The following is a 25,085-nucleotide window of genomic DNA, read 5'->3' on the forward strand; positions in this document are numbered from 1 at the left end:
GTGAATTAGACATTGGATCTGTCTTACAGATTGGAAGACAAAGCCATGTGAGTTTGCCTTTTCTTCCACCATATGTCACCATCCTCAATCAAGATCTCCTTGAATCTCTGTATATAAAAAACCATTCGATATGAATCACACAACCACAACTTCCTCTGAAATCCTTGGCATCTTTTCACCAAGAAGACGTGCATGCTGTGAGAGTATCCATCCTCAATCAGGCTTTTGAAGTGAACAGCAACTACCATCCTTAAAAATGGCCATCCTTTTTCCTCGGATCATTCAAGCAAAACAAATTCTCAGAAGATCATTATCCAACGGAAGCAGCACAACCAAATCTATGGAAACCCCAAAAGGCTATTTAGCAATTTATGTTGGTGAGCAAGAGAAGAAGCGGTTTGTGGTTCCTGTATGGTTGTTAAGCCAGCCTGCATTTCAAGAACTATTAGATCAGGCAGAGCAAGAATTTGGGTATGTTCATCAAATGGGCGGCCTCACAATTCCATGCAGTGAATATACATTCAGTGATATTGCTTCTCAGTTAGGCGCGTTATGACTTCTATACAACATTCTTACAACCAACTAACCACTAGGTTTTTTTTATTATTATTATTTGTAATTAAATCGAGACAATTTTTCCACTTGTATGAAATCAGATCAAGGAGCAATTTTGAGTTCACTATAATTTGTTTGTATGAATGAGAAACTAATTTCACCGCTGATTATTTTGGAAATGTGAATTTTGAGAGTGAAATTGAGGTAGCGAAGATAGTTGCTTTTGTTCATGACCTATCATCCAAAACATAATTAATAAACAATATGTAGCACTTGGGTCCATGACCATATGATGGTTATATATCAACCATTAAGTCTCACATGATTTTGTTCTTTAACCAAAGTAAAATAAAAGTTGGCAAAACATTGACGCATTATAAGATGAATTGGGTCCCACTTGAAAACAATTCCATTGCATGAAAAACAAACATAATGGTTAGATATACGAAGAAAGTTATATAGCAATGATTAACTATTATTTTGATTACTTATACGGGCAAGGATAATGCAAATTAAAGCAAATGAATCATGCTGCTAAAGCGATGCAATTTCCTTATCACAATACAAGGGCTATCTTTGTCTTGACCCATGCACAGCTCGCGTTTACATTACGCGTCATGCTCGTTTTGACGAGATGTGTTTTCCCTTTGACAGTGCCGCTCCGCGGGTCTCGTTGGATGATTTGCCTTTACACTCATTTTTGGAAGATACCTCACAACCAATGCCTGTCTCCCGGGCCTGTTCAAAGCCTCCTGCTTTATCTCCTTGTCAACCGCGTCCCTTCTCCTCCTGTGGCGTCTGTGCTAACTCCCGCCCTGTCCCCGCTCCGGTGACCACTCCTGCAACTGACACTCCGGTTGCTGAACCTGATGACCCTATACCCTCCGATTCCAACGCCTCATCCGAGCCCCTTGGCTCGGCCGCTGGATCGGATAGTGATGATGATCCACCCGCATCACCGAACCCCGCACCTAGTGTTTCGATCCCTACGCCCCTTGATCCATCTTCTGCCGGTCACCCCATGATTACTGGGGCAAAAGCAGGGATTTTTAAGCCTCGTCATCGGGCTGATTTGGCACATACAGCGGACCACGGGTTGTACTCTGCATTGTTTGCCTCGACTGATCCATCTACTCATCATGATGCTCTTCGAGATCCTAAGTGGGTGGCCGCCATGCGCTCCGAAATGCATGCTCTTTCTCGTAATGCCACTTGGTCTTTGGTTCCACGTCCCCCCAACACTAATGTTGTTGGGTGTCGGTGGCTATTTCGCACCAAGTACCTTGCTGATGGCTCTATTGATCGACACAAAGCTCGGCTTGTTGCTCAGGGATTCAGTCAGGTTCCCGGGCTGGATTGTTCTCATACATTTAGCCCGGTGGTGAAAGCGGCCACCATTCGCGTCGTCTTGACTCTTGCGGTTATTAATCAATGGAAGCTACATCAGTTAGATGTCAATAATGCTTTCCTACATGGCAATCTTACAGACATTGCTTATATGAAGCAACCGCCTGGTTTTATTGATCCTCGCTACCCCGACCACGTTTGCAAAATCCATAAGGCCATCTATGGTCTCAAACAGGCCCCTCGGGCGTGGTTTCATCGGATAAGTTCTTTTCTTGTGACGAATGGATTTGTTTGTAGTCGCGCTGATCCCTCATTGTTTATTTTCAAACGGCGTGCCTGTGTCTTGTACCTGCTTGTTTACGTTGATGATCTCATTCTCACTGGCTCCGATTCATCGCTCATACGTTCGTTTATTCACAAGCTCCACGCAGAATTCAAGATCAAGGATTTGGGGCAACTCAACTACTTCCTCGGTCTTGAGGCCAAGCATCTCCCCTCTAGGCTTTTTCTCAGTCAATCCAAATATGCTCACTCCATTGTTGACCGTGCTGGACTTCTTGATTCCAAGCCGGTTTCAACGCCCCTTGCAGCGAACACCTCATTTGTTGCTTCTGGAGCGCTATATGCGGATCCTACTCATTGCCGGTCTCTTGTTGGGGCGCTTCAATATTTGACCATCACTCGACCGGATATCTCATATGCAGTTAATCAAGTCAGTCAGTTCTTGCAAGCTCCAACGGTTCTTCACTACCAGGCCGTCAAACGTCTTATTCGATACGTCAAAGGCACTCTGTCCTTTGGACTCACGTTTTCCAGGCCCAAGCTCACAAACCTGGTGGGGTATTCTGATGCTGATTGGGCCCGTTGCCTCGACACTCGTCGATCCACGTATGGGTACTTGATCTTCTTGGGGGGTAATCTTGTGTCCTGGAGCGCCAAAAAATCAACCGACGGTCTCTCGCTCCAGCTGTGGGTATGAATATCGAGCCATGGCCAACACTGCTGCTGAACTAATTTGGATCACTCATTTGCTACGTGAGCTTCATGCCATGCCAACTGGTCGTCCAACCATTATGTGTGATAATCAGAGTGCTCTGTTTCTCACTCAGAACCCAGTTTCTCATAAGCGCGCCAAGCATATTGATCTGGATTATCATTTTGTTCGCGAACTCGTTACATCGGGAAATCCTCACCATGTTTGTGCCGACCAAGCTTCAGGTTGCGGACATATTCACGAAGAGTCTCCCTCGACACCAATTTGAGCAATTTCGCCACATGCTCCGTCTCGGACCTCCACCAGTTTCGCTTGAGGGGGGATATTAGACTTATGTAAAACTTTGTGAAAACTATATAAGTATTTATTAAGTTGAGGGGTTGTAAATGTAATTCTTTCCTATATATATTGAGTTACTGGTGTCATTGTGGGCATCGAGTTTTCACATTGACTCACATACAACATTAATTGAGAACCATAGAACATCTGAAGAAGTATTATGTTTAATCATGATTATGCATTTTGAATATAGGACTATGAAAAAAACATTGATATTTGATTTTGGTTCTTCATTTATGTGTAAGCATATGTTGTTACTAGCTTAGCCAACAAACTCCTCCAATTTAAATAAAGTTTAGGAAAGCTCAAATCTGTCCCATTCAAGATATTAAAGTTTTTTTTTCCATGCAATCATGTTTCTATGCTTATCACAAATCCAAAATCATGAGTCCAAATCCAAATTCAAAATTTATTTCAATAATTTTGAAAGTTCAACTTACTACAGTTTGGTTATTACCTCAACAATCTGTCAAATTGAAGGACAATAGGAATTTTGGGTTACCGAATGTGAGAAAAATCATGAACCCCTTATGTGATTTATGTGCTCCGATTCTTCTTCTCCTTTTTCTGGTTCGGTTCACACTCAGCAGAAAACAAAGAGATCTTGAAGGTCTCCCCATCTTTCCAGATTTTAGACATAACCACGTACATACAAGGAATCCAACGTTTTCTTTTCCTTTCTTAACATTCAATCGACGCTCACAAGAAAAGGAAATAAGGTGCTCCCCAGTTCCAACTTTTGATCCCATCATTTAACCTATGTTTACATTAAGCCCTTTATCTTCTATTTATTTTCAAAATGATCCAAAAACAACAAGTAACATATATTTCCCTATATTTTCAAAATAGAAATATTTCAAAATACCCTTCTACATTATCACCTTATTATTCAACATACATATCATTTTAAATTAATGAACAATTAATTTACTTCATTTTTCAATTAGTTTCCATTTAATAAACTTCGAGTCACTAATTTTTAGTTTTGCCCAACAATACGCCTTAAAATTCTTATATACTTGATTGCGTGTTGTATGATATAAAATTTGGGATGTTGCCCGGTGTCTTCAAAAATACCACCCGTCCGCGACCTTAGTTAGTGTAAGCTTTGGCATTCACTCCATGTTAGTGTAAGCTATGGCATTCACTCCATGTTTACAGACATAATTCGTAGAAGCTAGGTCTTGAAGTGTATTATAAAATTTGGGATGTTACCCGATCTCTTCAACAATACCACGCATCAACAACCTAAGTTTGTGAAAGCCTACGACCATTGCTCCATAATGAAAGACATATATCGTAGAAGCTAGGTCATCAAGCCCAACAATCATCACATTTTGATGTTGCAAACAAGATGTTGCGACGACAATACGGGGATGCAATTCATGCTTCAGACGAAAAATATATCTATATAAACGAATACTGTGCTGAACACATGATGCCTGGAAATAGTCGAGCAACTGATAAAATCTAGGGAAATCTAGCACATGGTTTAGAAACTAATATAAAAAAGCCAATCCAAATCCATTTCAATAGAAGCCAAATGATTAGCAAGTTGCTTCTTCTCGACATAATGAAACTTGACTATGTTAATCATCTAAAACTACATCAGTAAAGTGTTCCTCCTTGATGACATATTAAAGCTCGAATTCTCGAATCCCATCCATGATATCCTCATTACAAAACCTCACAAGATCCTGAGCCCATTCAACTTCCACGCTTGCTAATTGGAACCCCTCTATGGACTCCTTCAAATTATCCACGTATACTGCTACGACGAAATCGATGAGTAATATACCCCTCCAACAGAGAAACACACTCTACTTTTTTGCTTGCCTCTACAAACACGAATACGAAAAAGAACCACACAAATATAGTTAACAAAAATGTGTTTTACAAATGAGCAAACCTACCACTAGTAGATAAAAAGGTATCACCTACAAATAAGGGTAAGGACAGTGCGGTTCAGTGCAATTATGGACCTATCCAAATCGCAAACCGCAACAACAATTATTTCATTTTTTGAACCGAATATTGTGGTTATGTGGTTTTTTTAATGCAGTTTGTAGTTTGGTATTTGACTATCTGGATTTGGTGCGATTTTCTTTATGTTATTTTTTTTGTGTTGTTTTTTGCCATGTGGATTTGGTTCTTTAAATATGCGGTTTTAAGAATTTAAAGCTGTTTGTAATTAACAACATAAAAACTTCAAATTTCAATAACTTACTTAAAACACTATCAGACTAATACGTAAACAAGCAAAATCATTACATACTCAAAAATTAAAAATTCCTTAAATATTAGAGAATAGAAACAAAGACATAAGATGTTAGGTATGAAGTAGTAAATATTTCAATCTCTTTTTGTTGAGCATCATTAGATGATCTTTTACCCTCTCACAGTGTATCTACATAGCTTTTCTTTTTATTTTTTATTTTTTATTTTTTACTTTTTTTATAATGTTAATATCAGAGAATGTATGTGTGAAATTAAGTCCAAAAATATCGACAATTTTCTTAATTGTATAAAATAGGACCAAGGAACAATTTTTATTTCACTGTAAGTTGTTCAATGTAAAAGTGATAAACAAATTTTATTGTCGACTGTTTTAGAAATTTGAATTATTTTGGGAGTGTAATGGAGATTATTGTATTTAACGTTATATCTTGGCCTTTTTTATAAAACTGCATCAAGCAAACATAGTTAACAAAGATGGTAGCTCTATCTCCTATAAGTACAAGCTTATATGGTCAAATAATATACATGGTATTCCAAACAAGTCAAAATTCTCATTTTATACAATCGGTACAAGTGACTCGGTCTCGCATGTTGCAAAACGGTCTGGGATCCGTGGTTTAAAAAAATGTGTTAACAAATAGAATGATGTAACATGACTTCAAAATGCTCCCAGGCAACTTGCAAGATCAATGAATTTCTGCTCACTACATGGAATTGTTAGGCCGCCCATTGGATGGTCATATCCAAACTCTTCCCCTGTCTACGAAATAAGTCCTGAAATGAATAGTGGCTTAACAATGACACCGGAATCACAAAACGCTTCTGTTCTTGCTCTCCAGCATAAACTGCAAAATACCCTTTTGGTAGATCCACTGCTGTTGTGAGGATCCCATTTAACAATGACCGTTGGAGTATTTGTCTAGCTTGAAAGATCCCACGTATTCGAATAACCATTTTTCTGAAGGGTTATCACAGAGGAACAAAACAATTTAAGAATATTCCGAGAGATTTTCAGGACGAGTTTGAGAGGAAATTATGCCGGTGCTTTGCCAATCATATTCTATATATAAAGGCTTATTCGAGAATGAAATGTAAAATAATTAAGAAAAAGGAATTTAAATGTCAGATGGGGATATTGCAACAGGAAGTCAAGATCACGTGCTGTGTCTTCTAACTTTTATAGATTATGATCTTGAATAGCACAACCACAAAGTCACAGGCAAAAATATGTATTAATCATGTACTTGTGTATAGAAAAAGAATTAAAAAAGAATATAACTTGTATCACCAGTATATATTCTGAATTAACGTGGGTATGAAAAACAGCAGAAGTGTCATGGTCCCATGTAATATTAAGAGGAATGTGGTAATGACTCCTAGCAAACACGAAATTGTGGCTAAGGGCTTTGGGGTTCTCTTGAAACATATGTGGCCCTATCATTAATAGGTGAATTAGACATTGGATCTGTCTTACAGATTGGAAGACAAAGCCATGTGAGTTTGCCTTTTCTTCCACCATATGTCACCATCCTCAATCAAGACCTCCTTGAATCTCTGTATATAAAAAACCATTCGATATGAATCACACAACCACAACTTCCTCTAAAATCCTTGGCATCTTTTCACCAAGAAGACGTGCATGCTGTGAGAGTATCCATCCTCAATCAGGCTTTTGAAGTGAACAGAAACTACCATCCTTAAAAATGGCCATCCTTTTTCCTCGGATCATTCAAGCAAAACAAATTCTCAGAAGATCATTATCCAACGGAAGCAGCACAACCAAATCTATGGAAACCCCAAAAGGCTATTTAGCAATTTATGTTGGTGAGCAAGAGAAGAAGCGGTTTGTGGTTCCTGTATGGTTGTTAAGCCAACCTGCATTTCAAGAACTATTAGATCAGGCAGAGCAAGAATTTGGGTATGTTCATCAAATGGGCGGCCTCACAATTCCATGCAGTGAATATACATTCAGTGATATTGCTTCTCAGTTAGGCGCGTTATGACTTCTATACAACATTCTTACAACCAACTAACCACTAGGTTTTTTTTATTATTATTATTTGTAATTAAATCGAGACAATTTTTCCACTTGTATGAAATCAGATCAAGGAGCAATTTTGAGTTCACTATAATTTGTTTGTATGAATGAGAAACTAATTTCACCGCTGATTATTTTGGAAATGTGAATTTTGAGAGTGAAATTGAGGTAACGAAGATAGTTGCTTTTGTTCATGACCTATCATCCAAAATATAATTAATAAACAATATGTAGCACTTGGGTCCATGACCATATGATGGTTATATATCAACCATTAAGTCTCACATGATTTTGTTCTTTAACCAAAGTAAAATAAAAGTTGGCAAAACATTGACGCATTATAAGATGAATTGGGTCCCACTTGAAAACAATTCCATTGCATGAAAAACAAACATAATGGTTAGATATACGAAGAAAGTTATATAGCAATGATTAACTATTATTTTGATTACTTATACGGGCAAGGATAATGTAAATTAAAGCAAATGAATCATGCTGCTAAAGCGATGCAATTTCCTTATCACAATACAAGGGCTATCGTTGTCTTGACCCATGCACAGCTCGCGTTTACATTACGCGTCATGCTCGTTTTGACGAGATGTGTTTTCCCTTTGACAGTGCCGCTCCGCGGGTCTCATTGGATGATTTGCCTTTACACTCATTTTTGGAAGATACCTCACAACCTATGCCTGTCTCCCGGGCCTGTTCAAAGCCTCCTGCTTTATCTCCTTGTCAACCGCGTCCCTTCTCCTGTGGCGTCTGTGCTGACCCTCGCCCTTGCCCCGCTCCGGTGACCACTCCTGCGACTGACACTCCGGTTGCTGAACCTGATGACCCTATACCCTCCGATTCCAACGCCTCATCCGAGCCCCTTGGCTCGGCCGCTGGATCGGATAATGATGATGATCCACCCGCATCACCGAACCCCGCACCTAGTGTTTCGATCCCTACGCCCCTTGATCCATCTCCCGCCGGTCACCCCATGATTACTAGGGCAAAAGCAGGGATTTTTAAGCCTCGTCATCAGGCTGATTTGGCACATACATCGGACCACGGGTTGTACTCTGCATTGTTTGCCTCGACTGATCCATCTACTCATCATGATGCTCTTCGAGATCCTAAGTGGGTGGCCGCCATGCGCTCCGAAATGCATGCTCTTTCTCGTAATGCCACTTGGTCTTTGGTTCCACGTCCCCCCAACACTAATGTTGTTGGGTGTCGGTGGCTATTTCGCACCAAGTACCTTGCTGATGGCTCTATTGATCGACACAAAGCTCGGCTTGTTGCTCAGGGATTCAGTCAGGTTCCCGGGCTGGATTGTTCTCATACATTTAGCCCGGTGGTGAAAGCGGCCACCATTCGCGTCGTCTTGACTCTTGCGGTTATTAATCAATGGAAGCTACATCAGTTAGATGTCAATAATGCTTTCCTACATGGCAATCTTACAGACATTGTTTATATGAAGCAACCGCCTGGTTTTATTGATCCTCGCTACCCCGACCACGTTTGCAAACTCCATAAGGCCATCTATGGTCTCAAACAGGCCCCTCGGGCGTGGTTTCATCGGCTAAGTTATTTTCTTGTGACGAATGGATTTGTTTGTAGTCGCGCTGATCCATCATTGTTTATTTTCAAACGGGGTGCCTGTGTCTTGTACCTGCTTGTTTACGTTGATGATCTCATTCTCACTAGCTCCGATTCATCGCTCATACGTTCGTTTATTCACAAGCTCCACGCAGAATTCAAGATCAAGGATTTGGGGCAACTCAACTACTTCCTCGGTCTTGAGGCCAAGCATCTCCCCTCTGGGCTTTTTCTCAATCAATCCAAATATGCTCACTCCATTGTTGACCGTGCTGGACTTCTTGATTCCAAGCCGGTTTCAACGCCCCTTGCGGCCAACACCTCATTTGTTGCTTCTGGAGCGCTATATGCGGATCCTACTCATTACCGATCTCTTGTTGGGGCGCTTCAATATTTGACCATCACTCGACCGGATATCTCATATGCAGTTAATCAAGTCAGTCAGTTCTTGCAAGCTCCAACGGTTCTTCACTACCAGGCCGTCAAACGTCTTATTCGATACGTCAAAGGCACTCTGTCCTTTGGACTCACGTTTTCCAGGCCCAAGCTCACAAACCTGGTGGGGTATTCTGATGTTGATTGGGCCCGTTGCCTCGAGACTCGTCGATCCACGTATGGGTACTCGATCTTCCTGGGGGTAATCTTGTGTCCTGGAGCGCCAAAAAAGCAACCGACGGTCTCTCGCTCCAGCTGTGAGTCTGAATATCGAGCCATGGCCAACACTACTGCTGAACTAATTTGGATCACTCATTTGCTACGTGAGCTTCATGCCATGCTAACTGGTCGTCCAACCATTCTGTGTGATAATCAGAGTGCTCTGTTTCTCACTCAGAACCCCGTTTCTCATAAGTGCGCCAAGCATATTGATCTGGATTATCATTTTGTTCACGAACTCGTTACATCGGGAAAACTCCTCACCATGTTTGTGCCGACCAAGCTTCAGGTTGCAGACATCTTCACGAAGAGTCTCCCTCGACACCAATTCGAGCAATTTCGCCACATGCTCCGTCTCGGACCTCCACCAGTTTCGCTTGAGGGGGGATATTAGACTTATGTAAAACTTTGTGAAAACTATATAAGTATTTATTAAGTTGAGGGGTTGTAAATGTAATTCTTTCCTATATATATTAAGTTACTGGTGTCATTGTGGGCATCGAGTTTTCACATTGACTCACATACAACATTAATTGAGAACCATAGAACATCTGAAGAAGTATTATGTTTAATCATGATTATGCATTTTGAATACAGGACTATGAAAAAAACATTGATATTTGATTTTGGTTCTTCATTTATGTGTAAGCATATGTTGTTACTAGCTTAGCCAACAAACTCCACCAATTTGAATAAAGTTTAGGAAAGCTCAAATCTGTCCCATTCAAGATATTAAAGTTTTTTTTCCATGCGATCATGTTTCTATGCTTATCACAAATCCAAAATCATGAGTCCAAATCCAAATTCAAAATTTATTTCAATAATTTTGAAAGTTCAACTTAGTACAGTTTGGTTATTACCTCAACAATCTGTCAAATTGAAGGACAATAGGAATTTTGGGTTACCGAATGTGAGAAAAATCATGAACCCCTTATGTGATTTATGTGCTCCGATTCTTCTTCTCCTTTTTCTGGTTCGGTTCACACTCAGCAGAAAACAAAGAGATCTTGAAGGTCTCCCCATCTTTCCAGATTTTAGACATAACCATGTACATACAAGGAATCCAACGTTTTCTTTTCCTTTCTTAACATTCAATCGACGCTCACAAGAAAAGGAAATAAGGTGCTCCCCAGTTCCAACTTTTGATCCCATCATTTAACCTATGTTTACATTAAGCCCTTTATCTTCTATTTATTTTCAAAATGATCCAAAAACAACAAGTAACATATATTTCCCTATATTTTTAAAATAGAAATATTTCAAAATACCCTTCTACATTATCACCTTATTATTCAACATACATATCATTTTAAATTAATGAACAATTAATTTACTTCATTTTTCAATTAGTTTCCATTTAATAAACTTCGAGTCACTAATTTTTAGTTTTGCCAAACAATACGCCTTAAAATTCTTATATACTTGATTGCGTGTTGTATGATATAAAATTTGGGATGTTGCCCGGTGTCTTCAAAAATACCACCCATGTTCACAGACATAATTCACTCCATGTTAGTGTAAGCTATGGCATTCACTCCATGTTCACAGACATAATTCGTAGAAGCTAGGTCTTGAAGTGTATTATAAAATTTGGGATGTTACCCGATCTCTTCAACAATACCACGCATCAACAACCTAAGTTTGTGAAAGCCTACGACCATTGCTCCATAATGAAAGACATATATCGTAGAAGCTAGGTCATCAAGCCCAACAATCATCACATTTTGATGTTGCAAACAAGATGTTGCGACGACAATACGGGGATGCAATTCATGCTTCAGACGAAAAATATCTCTATATAAACGAATATTGTGCTGAACACATGATGCCTGGAAATAGTCGAGCAACTGATAAAATCTAGGGAAATCTAGCACATGGTTTAGAAACTAATATAAAAAAGCCAATCCAAATCCATTTCAATAGAAGCCAAATGATTAGCAAGTTGCTTCTTCTCGACATAATGAAACTTGACTATGTTAATCATCTAAAACTACATCAGTAAAGTGTTCCTCCTTGATGACATATTAAAGCTCGAATTCTCGAATCCCATCCATGATATCCTCATTACAAAACCTCACAAGATCCTGAGCCCATTCAACTTCCACACTTGCTAATTGGAACCCCTCTATGGACTCCTTCAAATTATCCACGTATACTGCTACGACGAAATCGATGAGTAATATACCCCTCCAACAGAGAAACACACTCTACTTTTTTGCTTGCCTCTACAAACACGAATACGAAAAAGAACCACACAAATATAGTTAACAAAAATGTGTTTTACAAATGAGCAAACCTACCACTAGTAGATAAAAAGGTATCACCTACAGATAAGGGTAAGGACAGTGCGGTTCAGTGCAATTATGGACCTATCCAAATCGCAAACCGCAACAACAATTATTTCATTTTTTGAACCGAATATTGTGGTTATGTGGTTTTTTTAATGCAGTTTGTAGTTTGGTATTTGACTATCTGGATTTGGTGCGATTTTCTTTATGTTATTTTTTTTGTGTTGTTTTTTGCCATGTGGATTTGGTTCTTTAAATATGCGATTTTAAGAATTTAAAGCTGTTTGTAATTAACAACATAAAAACTTCAAATTTCAATAACTTACTTAAAACACTATCAGACTAATACGTAAACAAGCAAAATCATTACATACTCAAAAATTAAAAATTCCTTAAATATTAGAGAATAGAAACAAAGACATAAGATGTTAGGTATGAAGTAGCAAATATTTCAATCTCTTTTTGTTGAGCATCATTAGATGATCTTTTACCCTCTCACAGTGTATCTACATAGCTTTTCTTTTTATTTTTTATTTTTTTATTTTTTTATTTTTTTTATAATGTTAATATCAGAGAATGTATGTGTGAAATTAAGTCCAAAAATATCGACAATTTTCTTAATTGTATAAAATAGGACCAAGGAACAATTTTTATTTCACTGTAAGTTGTTCAATGTAAAAGTGATAAACAAATTTTATTGTCGACTGTTTTAGAAATTTGAATTATTTTGGGAGTGTAATGGAGATTATTGTATTTAACGTTATATCTTGGCCTTTTTTATAAAACTGCATCAAGCAAACATAGTTAACAAAGATGGTAGCTCTATCTCCTATAAGTACAAGCTTATATGGTCAAATAATATACATGGTATTCCAAACAAGTCAAAATTCTCATTTTATACAATCGGTACAAGTGACTCGGTCTCGCATGTTGCAAAACGGTCTGGGATCCGTGGTTTAAAAAAATGTGTTAACAAATAGAATGATGTAACATGACTTCAAAATGCTCCCAGGCAACTTGCAAGATCAATGAATTTCTGCTCACTACATGGAATTGTTAGGCCGCCCATTGGATGGTCATATCCAAACTCTTCCCCTGTCTACGAAATAAGTCCTGAAATGAATAGTGGCTTAACAATGACACCGGAATCACAAAACGCTTCTGTTCTTGCTCTCCAGCATAAACTGCAAAATACCCTTTTGGTAGATCCACTGCTGTTGTGAGGATCCCATTTAACAATGACCGTTGGAGTATTTGTCTAGCTTGAAAGATCCCACGTATTCGAATAACCATTTTTCTGAAGGGTTATCACAGAGGAACAAACGAGTTTGAGAGGAAATTATGCCGGTGCTTTGCCAATCATATTCTATATATAAAGGTTTATTCGAGAATGAAATGTAAAATAATTAAGAAAAAGGAATTTAAATGTCAGATGGGGATATTGCAACAGGAAGTCAAGATCATGTGCTGTGTCTTCTAACTTTTATAGATTATGATCTTGAATAGCACAACCACAAAGTCACAGGCAAAAATATGTATTAATCATGTACTTGTGTATAGAAAAAGAATTAAAAAAGAATATAACTTGTATCACCAGTATATATTCTGAATTAACGTGGGTATGAAAAACAGCAGAAGTGTCATGGTCCCATGTAATATTAAGAGGAATGTGGTAATGCCTCCTAACAAACACGAAATTGTGGCTAAGGGCTCTGGGGTTTTCTTGAAACATATGTGGCCCTATCATTAATAGGTGAATTAGACATTGGATCTGTCTTACAGATTGGAAGACAAAGCCATGTGAGTTTGCCTTTTCTTCCACCGTATGTCACCATCCTCAATCAAGATCTCCTTGAATCTCTGTATATAAAAAACCATTCGATATGAATCACACAACCACAACTTCCTCATAAATCCTTGGCATCTTTTCACCAAGAAGACGTGCATGCTGTGAGAGTATCCATCCTCAGTCAGGCTTTTGAAGTGAACAGAAACTACCATCCTTAAAAATGGCCATCCTTTTTCCTCGGATCATTCAAGCAAAACAAATTCTCAGAAGATCATTATCCAACGGAAGCAGCACAACCAAATCTATGGAAACCCCAAAAGGCTATTTAGCAATTTATGTTGGTGAGCAAGAGAAGAAGCGGTTTGTGGTTCCTGTATGGTTGTTAAGCCAACCTGCATTTCAAGAACTATTAGATCAGGCAGAGCAAGAATTTGGGTATGTTCATCAAATGGGCGGCCTCACAATTCCATGCAGTGAATATACATTCAGTGATATTGCTTCTCAGTTAGGCGCGTTATGACTTCTATACAACATTCTTACAACCAACTAACCACTAGGTTTTTTTTATTATTATTATTTGTAATTAAATCGAGACAATTTTTCCACTTGTATGAAATCAGATCAAGGAGCAATTTTGAGTTCACTATAATTTGTTTGTATGAATGAGGAACTAATTTCACCGTTGATTATTTTGGAAATGTGAATTTTTAGAGTGAAATTGAGGTAACGAAGATAGTTGCTTTTGTTCATGACCTATCATCCAAAATATAATTAATAAACAATATGTAGCACTTGGGTCCATGACCATATGATGGTGATATATCAACCATTAAGTCTCACATGATTTTGTTCTTTAACCAAAGTACGTAAAATAAAAGTTGGCAAAACATTGACGCATTACCATAGAAGCCAAATGATCAGAAAGTTGCTTCTTCTCGACATAATGAAACTTGACTATGTTAATCATCTAAAACTACTTCAGTAAAGTGTTGCTCCTTGATGACAAATTAAAGCTCGAATTCTCGAATCCCATCCATGATACCCTCATTACAAAACCTCACAACATCCTGAGCCCATTCAACTTCCACGCTTGCTAATTGGAACCCCTCTATGGACTCCTTCAAATTATCCACTTATACTGCTACGACGAAATTGATGAGTAATATACCCCTCCAACTGAGAAACACACTCTACTTGGTTGCTCACCTCTACAAACACGAATACGAAAAAGAAGCACACAAATGTAGTTAACAAAAATGTGTTTTACAAATTAGCAAACTTACCACTAGTAGATAAAAAGGTACCACCAACAGATAGAGGCGAGGACAGTGCGGTTCAGTGCAATTATTGACCTAACCAAATCGCAAACCGCAACTACAATTATTTCATTTTTTGAACCGAATATTGTGGTTATGTGGTTTTTTAATGCAGTTTGTAGTTTGGTATTCGACTATGTGGATTTGGTGCGATTTTCTTTATGTTATTTTTTTGTGTTGTTATTTGTCATGTGGATTTGGTTCTTTTAATATGCGGTTTTAAGAATTTAAAGTTGTTAGTAATTAACAACATAAAAACTTCAAATTTCAATAACTTACTTAAAACACTATCAGACTAATACGTAAACAAGCAAAATCATTACATTCTCAAAAATTAAAAATTCATTAAATATTAGAGAATAGAAGCAAAGACAAAAGATGTTAGGTATGAAGTAGCAAATATTTCAATCTCTTTTTGTTGAGCATCATTAGATGATCTTTTGCCCTCTCACAGTTTATTTACATACTTTTTTTATAATGTTAATACCAGAGTATGTATGTGTGAAATTAAGTCCAAAAATATCGACAGTTTTCCTTATTGTATAAAATAGGACCAAGTAACAATTTTTATTTCACCGTAATTTGTCCAATGTAAGAATGATAAACAAATTTTATTGTCAACTATTTTAGGAATTTGAATTATTTGGGAGTGAAACGGAGATTATTGTATTTAACGTTATATCTTGGCTTCTTTTTTTTTTTTATAAAACTACATCAAGCAAACATAGTTAACAAAGATGGTAGCTCTTTCTCCTATTAGTACAAGCTTATATCGTCAAATAATATACATGGTATTCCAAACAAGTTAAAATTCTCGTTTTATACCATCCATACAAGTGACTCAGTCTCTCATGTTGCAAAATGGTCTGTGATCCGTGGTTTAAAAAAATGTGTTAATAAAAAGAATGATGTAACTTGACTTCAAAATGCTCCCAGGAAACTTGCAAGATCAAAGAATTTCTGCTCACTCCATGGAATTGTTAGGCCGCCCATTGGATGGTCATATCCAAACTCTTCCCCTGTCTACGAAATAAGTCCTGAAATGAATGTTGGCTTAACAATGACACTGGAATCACAAAACGCTTCTTTTCTTGCTCTCCAACATAAACTGCAAAATACCCTTTTGGTAGATCCACTGCTGTTGTGCGGGTCCCATTTGACAAAGACCGTTGGATTATTTGTCTAGCTTGAATGATACGAGGTATACGAATAACCATTTTTCTGAAGGGCTATCACAGAGGAACACACCAATTTGAAAGTATTCTGAAAGATGTTCAGTAGGAGCTTGAGAGGAAATTATCCCTGTGCTTTTGCCTATCATATTCTATATATAATGGTTTATTGGAGAATGAAATGTAAAATAAGTGAGAAAGAGAAAATTAAATGTGAGATGGGGGCATTGCAACAGGAAGGCAAGATCATGTGCTGTCTCTTCTAACTTTTATAAAAGTATGATCTTGAATAGCTTAAACACTAAGTAACAAGAAATAATATGGCTTAATCGTGTACTTCTGTGTAGAAAAAAAATTAAAAGGAAGATAACTTGTATCACCAGTATTCTAAATTAAGGTGGTTATGAAAAACAGTAGAAGCATCATGGTCCCATGTAACATTAAGAGGAATGTGGTAATGCCTCCTAACAAGCACGAAATTGTGGCTAAGGGCTCTGGGGTTTTCTTGAAACATATGTGGCCCTATCATTAATAGGTGAATTAGACATTGGATCTGTCTTACAGATTGGAAGAGAAAGCCATGTGAGTTTGCCTTTTCTTCCACCATATGTCACCATCCTCAATCAAGATCTCCTTGAATCTCTTTATATAAAAAGCCATTCGATATGAATCACACCACCACAACTTCCTCTGAAATCCTTGGCAACTTTTCACCAAGAAGACGTGCATGCTGTGAGAGTATCCATCCTCAATCAGGCTTTTGAAGTGAACAGGAACTACCATCCTTAAAAATGGCCATCCTTTTTCCTCGGATCATTCAAGCAAAACAAATTCTCAGAAGATCATTATCCAATGGAAGCAGCACAACCAAATCTATGGAAACCCCAAAAGGCTATTTAGCAATTTATGTTGGTGAGCAAGAGAAGAAGCGGTTTGTGGTTCCTGTATGGTTGTTAAGCCAACCTGCATTTCAAGAACTATTAGATCAGGCAGAGCAAGAATTTGGGTACGTTCATCAAATGGGCGGCCTCACAATTCCATGCAGTGAGTATACATTCAGTGATATTGCTTCTCAGTTGGGCGCATTATGACTTCTATACAACATTCTTACAACCAACTAACCTCTAGTTTTTTTTTATTATTATTTGTAATTAAATGGAGACAATTTTCCCACTTGTATGAAATCAGATCAAGGAGCAATTTTGAGTTCACTATAATTTGTTTGTATGAATGAGAAACTAATTTCACCGTTGATTATTTTGGAAATGTGAATTTTGGGAGTGAAATTGAGGTAACGAAGATAGTTGCTTTTGTTCATGACCTATCATCCAAAATATAATTGGTAAACAATATGTAGAACTTGGTTCCATGACCATATGATGGTGATATATCAACCATTAAGCATCACATGATTTTGTTCTTAAACCAAAGTACGTAAAATAATAGTTGGCAAAACATTGACACATTACAAGATGAATTGGGTCCTCAAAAGAAAACTTGAACACAAGAAATCACAACATCAATAGTTCCTATTTATTTAGAACTAGAAGGTTTTCAAGTATACTTACATAACAAAACCTCTCTACAAATCACTCCTCTCATTACAGAACAACCCCACTACAGATTCTCTCATCTAATCTACTCTCATACAACTATATCAATCAAAACAAGAATCAAAGTAAAAACAAGACTCTATGAACAGATGGAGACGAGATGAATAGAGAAGAGGATCGACTCGTATATCTTTCACACTCTCATACATAATCAATATATATGATATACAGACTATACGGGTCATCAAGTATCCATATAGATCCGCGTGTTACACCCTTTTAATATACTACTATTTAAGTCCAATACTTTCACAAAATGTTCAAGATATATCCTCCTGCACAAAACAATAATATATACAGGCACTATATATATATATATATATATATATATATATATATATATATATATATATATATATATATACAAACAAATGAATAATCAATTATTAACAAAAGGATACTTAGAAAGGATATAATTATAAGTTTGTAATATTAACACTTATAATTCAACACCCCTCCTCAAACTTATAATTCAAATAAGTTCAATACTTATTCTGGAATGGATCAACAAGACCCAACCCTTTACAAATCCATTCATGCTGAGCAACCCCCAAAGGTTTAGTAAAAATGTCTGCCAGATTAAAATCTGAACTCACCTTATGAACTTCAATTACTCCTTTTGATACCTTATCTCTTATAAAATGAGTATCAACATCAAAATGTTTTGTTTTCTCATGAAAAACTGGATTTATGTACAAGTTTTATTGCTGACTCATTGTCATAGAAAATTGAAACATGAGTTAAATCTTTTAACCCGACATCAAACAATATTTTTAAAATCCACATAATTTCACAAGAAATAACACCAAGTCTCCTATATTCTGATTCAGTAGAAGATCTAGAAACAGTTTCTTGTTTCTTACTTTTCCAAGAAACAATTGTATTTCCAAGAAATACAACATACCTTGTAACTGATCTTCTAGTTACTAAACACTTAGCCCAATCAGCATCAACAAAACTAGCATCAACAAAACTTCTTAAATTTAGATTTCCTTTTGTAATTGAAAACCCCTTTCCAGGATTTAACTTCAAATATCTAAGTAATCTTACAACAACATTAAAATGAGATTTTCTTGGACAATGCATAAACCGACTCAAAACTTGAACAACATATGAAATATCTGGACGAGTAATAGTCAAATAAATGAGTTTTCCAACCAACTTTTGAAAAAGAACAATATTTTGTACCAATGTATCATTAGCATCAATTCCTTCTCCTCTAACTACAACATTACAGTCTAGAGGAGTCTTCACAGGTTTACAACCTAACATACCAAATTCATGTAATAATTCCATACAATATTTTCTCTGACTTAAACAAACACCTTTATTAATGTCTATTACTTCAATTCCCAAAAAATACTTTAATTTTCCCAAATCTTTGATTAAAAATTTAGATTTTAAAAAATCTTTGACTTTATTGCTTTCTTTATCACAATTACCACTCAAAATTATGTCATCAACATATACAAGTAATATAACAATATCACTATTAGAAGCTTTTATAAATAATGAGAAATCATCACACTTTGAACAAAACCAAATTCAAGTAAGAAACCACATAATTTTTCATTCCACTTCCTGGGAGCCTGCTTTAACCCATATAATGATTTCGACAACTTACAAACTTTGTTACTATTATTTTTATTATTGTAACCAAGTGGCAATGTCATATAAACATCCTCATCCAATTTACCATAAAGAAAAGCATTATTTATGTCTAGTTGAAACAAATTCCAACCAAAATTAATTGCAAGAGAAATAACAATTCTGATAGAAACCATTTTTGCAACAGGTGAAAATGTCTCATCAAAATATATACCTTCTCTTTGATTATATCCCTTAGCTACAAGCCTTGCCTTAAATCTTTCTATTTCACTATTAGATTTGTATTTTATTTTATATACCTATTTACAACCAATAGGTTTCCTATCAGCAGGTAAATTACATATTTCCCAAGTATTATTTCTATACAAAGCTTTAATTTCTTCATTCAGAGCATTTATCCAATTAGGATCCAAAGATGCTAGATAATAATCTTGTGGTTCAACAGATTTATTTAGGATGTTGCAAAACATTTATTATCTTGACTAAGAAAATAATAATTGACAGATCTTTCAATCCCATATTTATACTTTCCTTCTATGACAAAATCATTAAATTTTTGAGGAAATCTAGACTCACAATTAGATTTTCTAATACCTAGCAACTTTGAATTAGAAGTTACAACATTATTATCTAAATTTTCCTCAGAACTATTGGTGGGAATGGATACAACAATCTCAGGTTGCGAACCAGATGTTTCACAACCATGAGTACCTTCCTGATTAGATGTTGTTGCATCTAAACTAGAACTACCATCCACATCAAAATCAGTTGCACCGGATGGTTGATCAACAACTGTATCACCATCCTAATTGTTACACCCTAATTCAACACTAATTTGATTTTTATCATTTTTTTCAGAAAATAATAGCTCATCATTGGAAAATGGATCATTATTATTAAAAACAGTTGTCTCAAGAAATTGAGAACCTTCATTTGATTTAGAAGCCAACTTAAAAGGAAAGACAGATTCATAAAATTTTACATCCCTGGAAAAAAAGAAACAAAAACCATTATCAAGAATAAATAATTTGTAACCTTTTTTAAAATTCAAATACCCTATAAGAATACATTTCTCAGAACGTTCAGAAAATTTATCAGTATTGTTTAACTTGGTTGCAAAGGCTAAACATCCAAACACACAAATTTTGTTATAAACTAGAACACGATTATAGATTAATTCAAAAGGAGTTTTACCATTTAAAACAGATGAAGGCGTTCTATTTATTAAAAAAACTGCAGTTAAAATAGAATCTCCCCAAAAAATTTTAGGCAACCCAGCTTGAAACAACAAAGACCTAGCAACATTCAATAAATGCCTATGCTTCCGCTCTACCACTCCATTTTGTTGTGGAGTGTGAACACAAGAAGTTTGATGAACAACTCCTTTGGCTTTAAGAAAACTATTCATTTTTAGATTAACAAATTTTGTTCCATTATCAGATCTAATAACTTTTAGACTAACATTAAACTGATTTTCCAATATCATAACAAACTCATGAAAACAACTAAATACTTCATCCTTGGATTTCATCAAATAAACCCATGTAGCTCTAATGAAGTCATCTACAATAGTAAGAAAGAATTTAAAACCACCAATAGCAGCAACTTTATAGGGACCCCAAACATCTAAATGAACAAGTTCTCCCAGACAAAAGGACTTATGTTCACTCAAAGGAAAAGGTTCCCTAGTTTGCTTAGCCTTATGGCAAACCTCACATGGCATAACAGATTCATTATCAAAATTTAAAACTGATTTTAAAGTACTTAGAGCTTTATCAGTAGGATGTCCCATTCTATTATGCCATGTTAACTTTGATACAAAACAGTTATGACAATTAATAACAGAATTTGAACTACCAAACAATTGATTTTCCAAATAATAAAGACCTACAAATTCTTTACCAGTCATCACAGTCTCCATTGACAGTGAATCCTGAACATAACAGTTATTTTCATCAAAAACAACTCTACACTTATTTTATTTACATATCTTGTGAACAGACAAAAGATTAACATGAAAATCAGGTATAACAAAGACATCTGACATACTAATAGAATCAGAAAGAATAATGTTTCCAATCTTATCTATTTTAGGAGTTGAACCATTAGGATGATCAACTCTTAGATTAAGTTTGGAAACATCCACAACATCTGAAAATTGTGAATCAGTAGCAGTCATATGTTGACTAGCTCTTGAATCCACAACCCATTTTATTTTATTTAAAAAAACATTATTACAAGATATACCTGCCATATTAGCATTAACAGATACACCTTCTGACAATTCTTTTTCATGAAGAAGAGACATCAACTTTAAGTATTGATCACTTGTTAAAAAATGATGACCAGACTTATCAGAAGAAACAATTGAAGCATTGGCATTTGTACTTTCAATAACATGAGAAGAAGTACCAGTCACAGCTGGTGACTTATTAAACTCAAACTTGGGTTTAAAATCCTTAGGATACCCAATAAGCTTATAACATTTCTCAATAGTATGACCCTTTATTCCACAATTTTTACATATTAAATTCTGATTTCTTCCTTTAAATTTCTTGTTATCAGTAATTTTACAAGCAAAAGCAGAAGAATTTTGAATTTTAGTGGATAGCACAGAAACACTTCCATGCTTCTGATTAGACTCTTCTCTAGAAACAATTGAAAAAGCAGTTTTAACATCAGGTAAAGGTTCAATTGTGAGAATATGACTTTTAACTGGGTTATATGAATCATCAAGACCACTGAGAAATTGCATAAGTTTCATGAGCTTTGAATGATTTTTAGTATGAGTAGCAACTTCACAAGTGCAATCTGGACACTTTGTTAAGCCATCAAAATCTTTCCATAAACCATCCAACTTATTAAAATAATCTGAAACAGACATGCTCCCCTGTGTGAGACCATTAATTTATTGATGAATGTTAAAAACAACAGAACCATCAACCTTAAAATAGGTTTCACAAAGTTCATTCCAAACATCTAAAGCAAACTCAGAACAGGCATGCCCAATGTAAATAGATTCAGAAAGTGAGTTAAGAATCCATGAACATACAATGGCATTAACTTTGTCCCACTTTAGAGATTTTATAGCACCTTTATTATCTTTTAATTCAGTACCTTCTATGAAACCTTGTTTGTTCCTGGCTTTAAGAGCCCTAGTCATTGAACTTTTCCAAACCCTAAAGTTTTCACTACCATGCAATTTGAAATTTATAATAGTTGTCACAGAATGATCTGATGGATGCAAATAAAGAGGATCATCAAAATCAACATCATTTTTACTAGATGATTCTGGTGGTGTATCACCCATGATCAAAAAAATAACCAATCAAGAAATCAAATATCTTCAGAAAACCAAACCAAAAAACAACAATCACACTTTCTACAACAGTTCCTAGAATCTCAGACAAAAACACAAAGATCAGAAGGAAAGAAACTGATCTATCATGAGTTAAAGACTAGAAAGCGTGCGAACCATACAGTGATCCTCAAAAAACAAGCTCAGCAAGCAGCAATGTAGTTCCGATGAATCTGAAACACAGATTCACCGCTGAACACTGAAACGGGCATTCAAATGCCAGAACCAACCTGATTTAGTACCTTGTTTGCACAGTCTTAATGTTGACCGTCAAGATAGCATTGTCCATTAAGATTAACACAATGTTAACCCTAAACGTTTACTACTATCTTGATCGTTTACTCTTAAGAAGTGACAAGAGAACAACCAGGTTGATGATTTCTTCACAATTTTACGATCTAAACAGATCTAAACAAACCGTAGATCTGTTCAGATCTAATGAACACCAGATGAAGAATAAACCAAATCTAGATCGAAGATCTGAAACCCTAACTCGATCTAAGCTAAATGACCTGAAACCCTAACGCGATCTAAACCCTAACTTGATCTAGACGACAACAGATCACGAACCAACATAACCAGGCTCTGATACCATCAAAAGAAACTTGAACACAAAAAATCACAACATCAACAATTCTTATTTATTAAGAACCAGAAGGTTTTCAAGTATACTGACATAACAAAACCTTTCTACAAATCACTCCTCTCATTACAGAACAACTTCACTACAGATTCTCAAATCTAATCTACTCTCATACAACTATATGAATCAAAACAAGAATCAAAGTAAGAACAAGACTCTGTGAACAGATGGAGACGAGATGAACAAAGAAGAGGATCGACTCGTATATCTTTCACACTCTCATACATAATCAATATATATGATATACAAACTATACGAGTCATCAAGTATCCATAAAGATCCGCGTGTTACACCCTTTTAATATACTACTATTTCAGTCCAATACATTCACAAAATGTTCAAGATATATCCTCCTGCACAAAACAATAATATATACAAGCAATATATATATATATATATATATATATATATATATATATATATATATATAAACAAATGAATAATAAATTATTAACAAAAGGATACTTAGAAAGGATATAATTATAAGTTTGTAATATTAACACTTATAATTCAACAGGTCCCACTTGAAAACAATTCCATTGCATGAAAAACAAACATAATGGTTAGATATACCAAAAACGTTATAGCAATGATTAACTATTATTTTGATTACTTATATAGGCAAGGATAATGCAAATTAAAGCCAATGAATCATGCTGTTAAAGCTATACAATTTGCTTATCACAACCAATTAATATGTGAAATTGTTGCATACAACATTAACTGAGAACCATAGAACATCTTTAGAAGTATTATGTTTAATCATGATTATGCATTTTGAATACAGGACTATGAAAAAAAACATTGATATTTGATTTTGGTTCTTCATTTATGTGTAAGCATATGTTGTTACTAGCTAAGCCAACAAACTCCTCAAATTTGAATAAAGTTTAGGAAAGCTCAAATCTGTCCCATTCAAGATATTAAAGTTTTTTTTCCATGCAATCATGTTTCTATGCATATCACAAATCCAAAATCATGAGTCCAAATACAAATTCAAAATTTATTTCAATAATTTTGAAAATTCAACTTACTACAGTTTGGTTATTACCTCAACAATCTATCAAATTGAAGGACAATAGGAATTTTGGGTTACCGAATGTGAGAAAAATCATGAACCCCTTATATAAGTTATGTGCTCCGATTCTTCTTCTCCTTTTTCTGGTTCGGTTCACACTCAGCAGAAAACAAAGAGATCTTGAAGGTCTCCCCATCTCTCCAGATTTTAGACATAACCACATATACACAAGGAAACCAACATTTTCTTTTCTTTTCTTAACATTTAATCGACGCTCACAAGAGAAGAAAATAAGGTGCTCCCCAGTTCCAACTTTTTATCCCATCATTTAACCTATGTTTACATTAAGCCCTTTATCTTCTATTTATTTTCAAAATGGCCCAAAAAAAATAAGTAACAGATTTTTCTCGATACTTTTAAAATAGAAATATTTCAAAATACCCTTCTACATTATCACCTAATTATTTAACATACATATCATTCTAAATTAATGAACAATTAATATACTTCATTTTTCAGTTAGTTTCCATT

General features: G+C 35.7%; 1 pseudogene; it reads right to left on the reverse strand.

Moving 5' to 3' along the window:
- Nucleotides 1-15,907: 15,907 nt before the first annotated feature.
- Nucleotides 15,908-16,392, reverse strand: LOC145051284 (auxin-induced protein X15-like; annotated as a pseudogene).
- Nucleotides 16,393-25,085: the final 8,693 nt, after the last annotated feature.

The sequence above is a fragment of the Lactuca serriola genome, chromosome 5 (genome assembly GCF_051521515.1).
Source record: "Lactuca serriola cultivar US96UC23 chromosome 5, Lser_US96UC23_V15, whole genome shotgun sequence".
Lineage (NCBI taxonomy): Eukaryota > Viridiplantae > Streptophyta > Magnoliopsida > Asterales > Asteraceae > Lactuca > Lactuca serriola.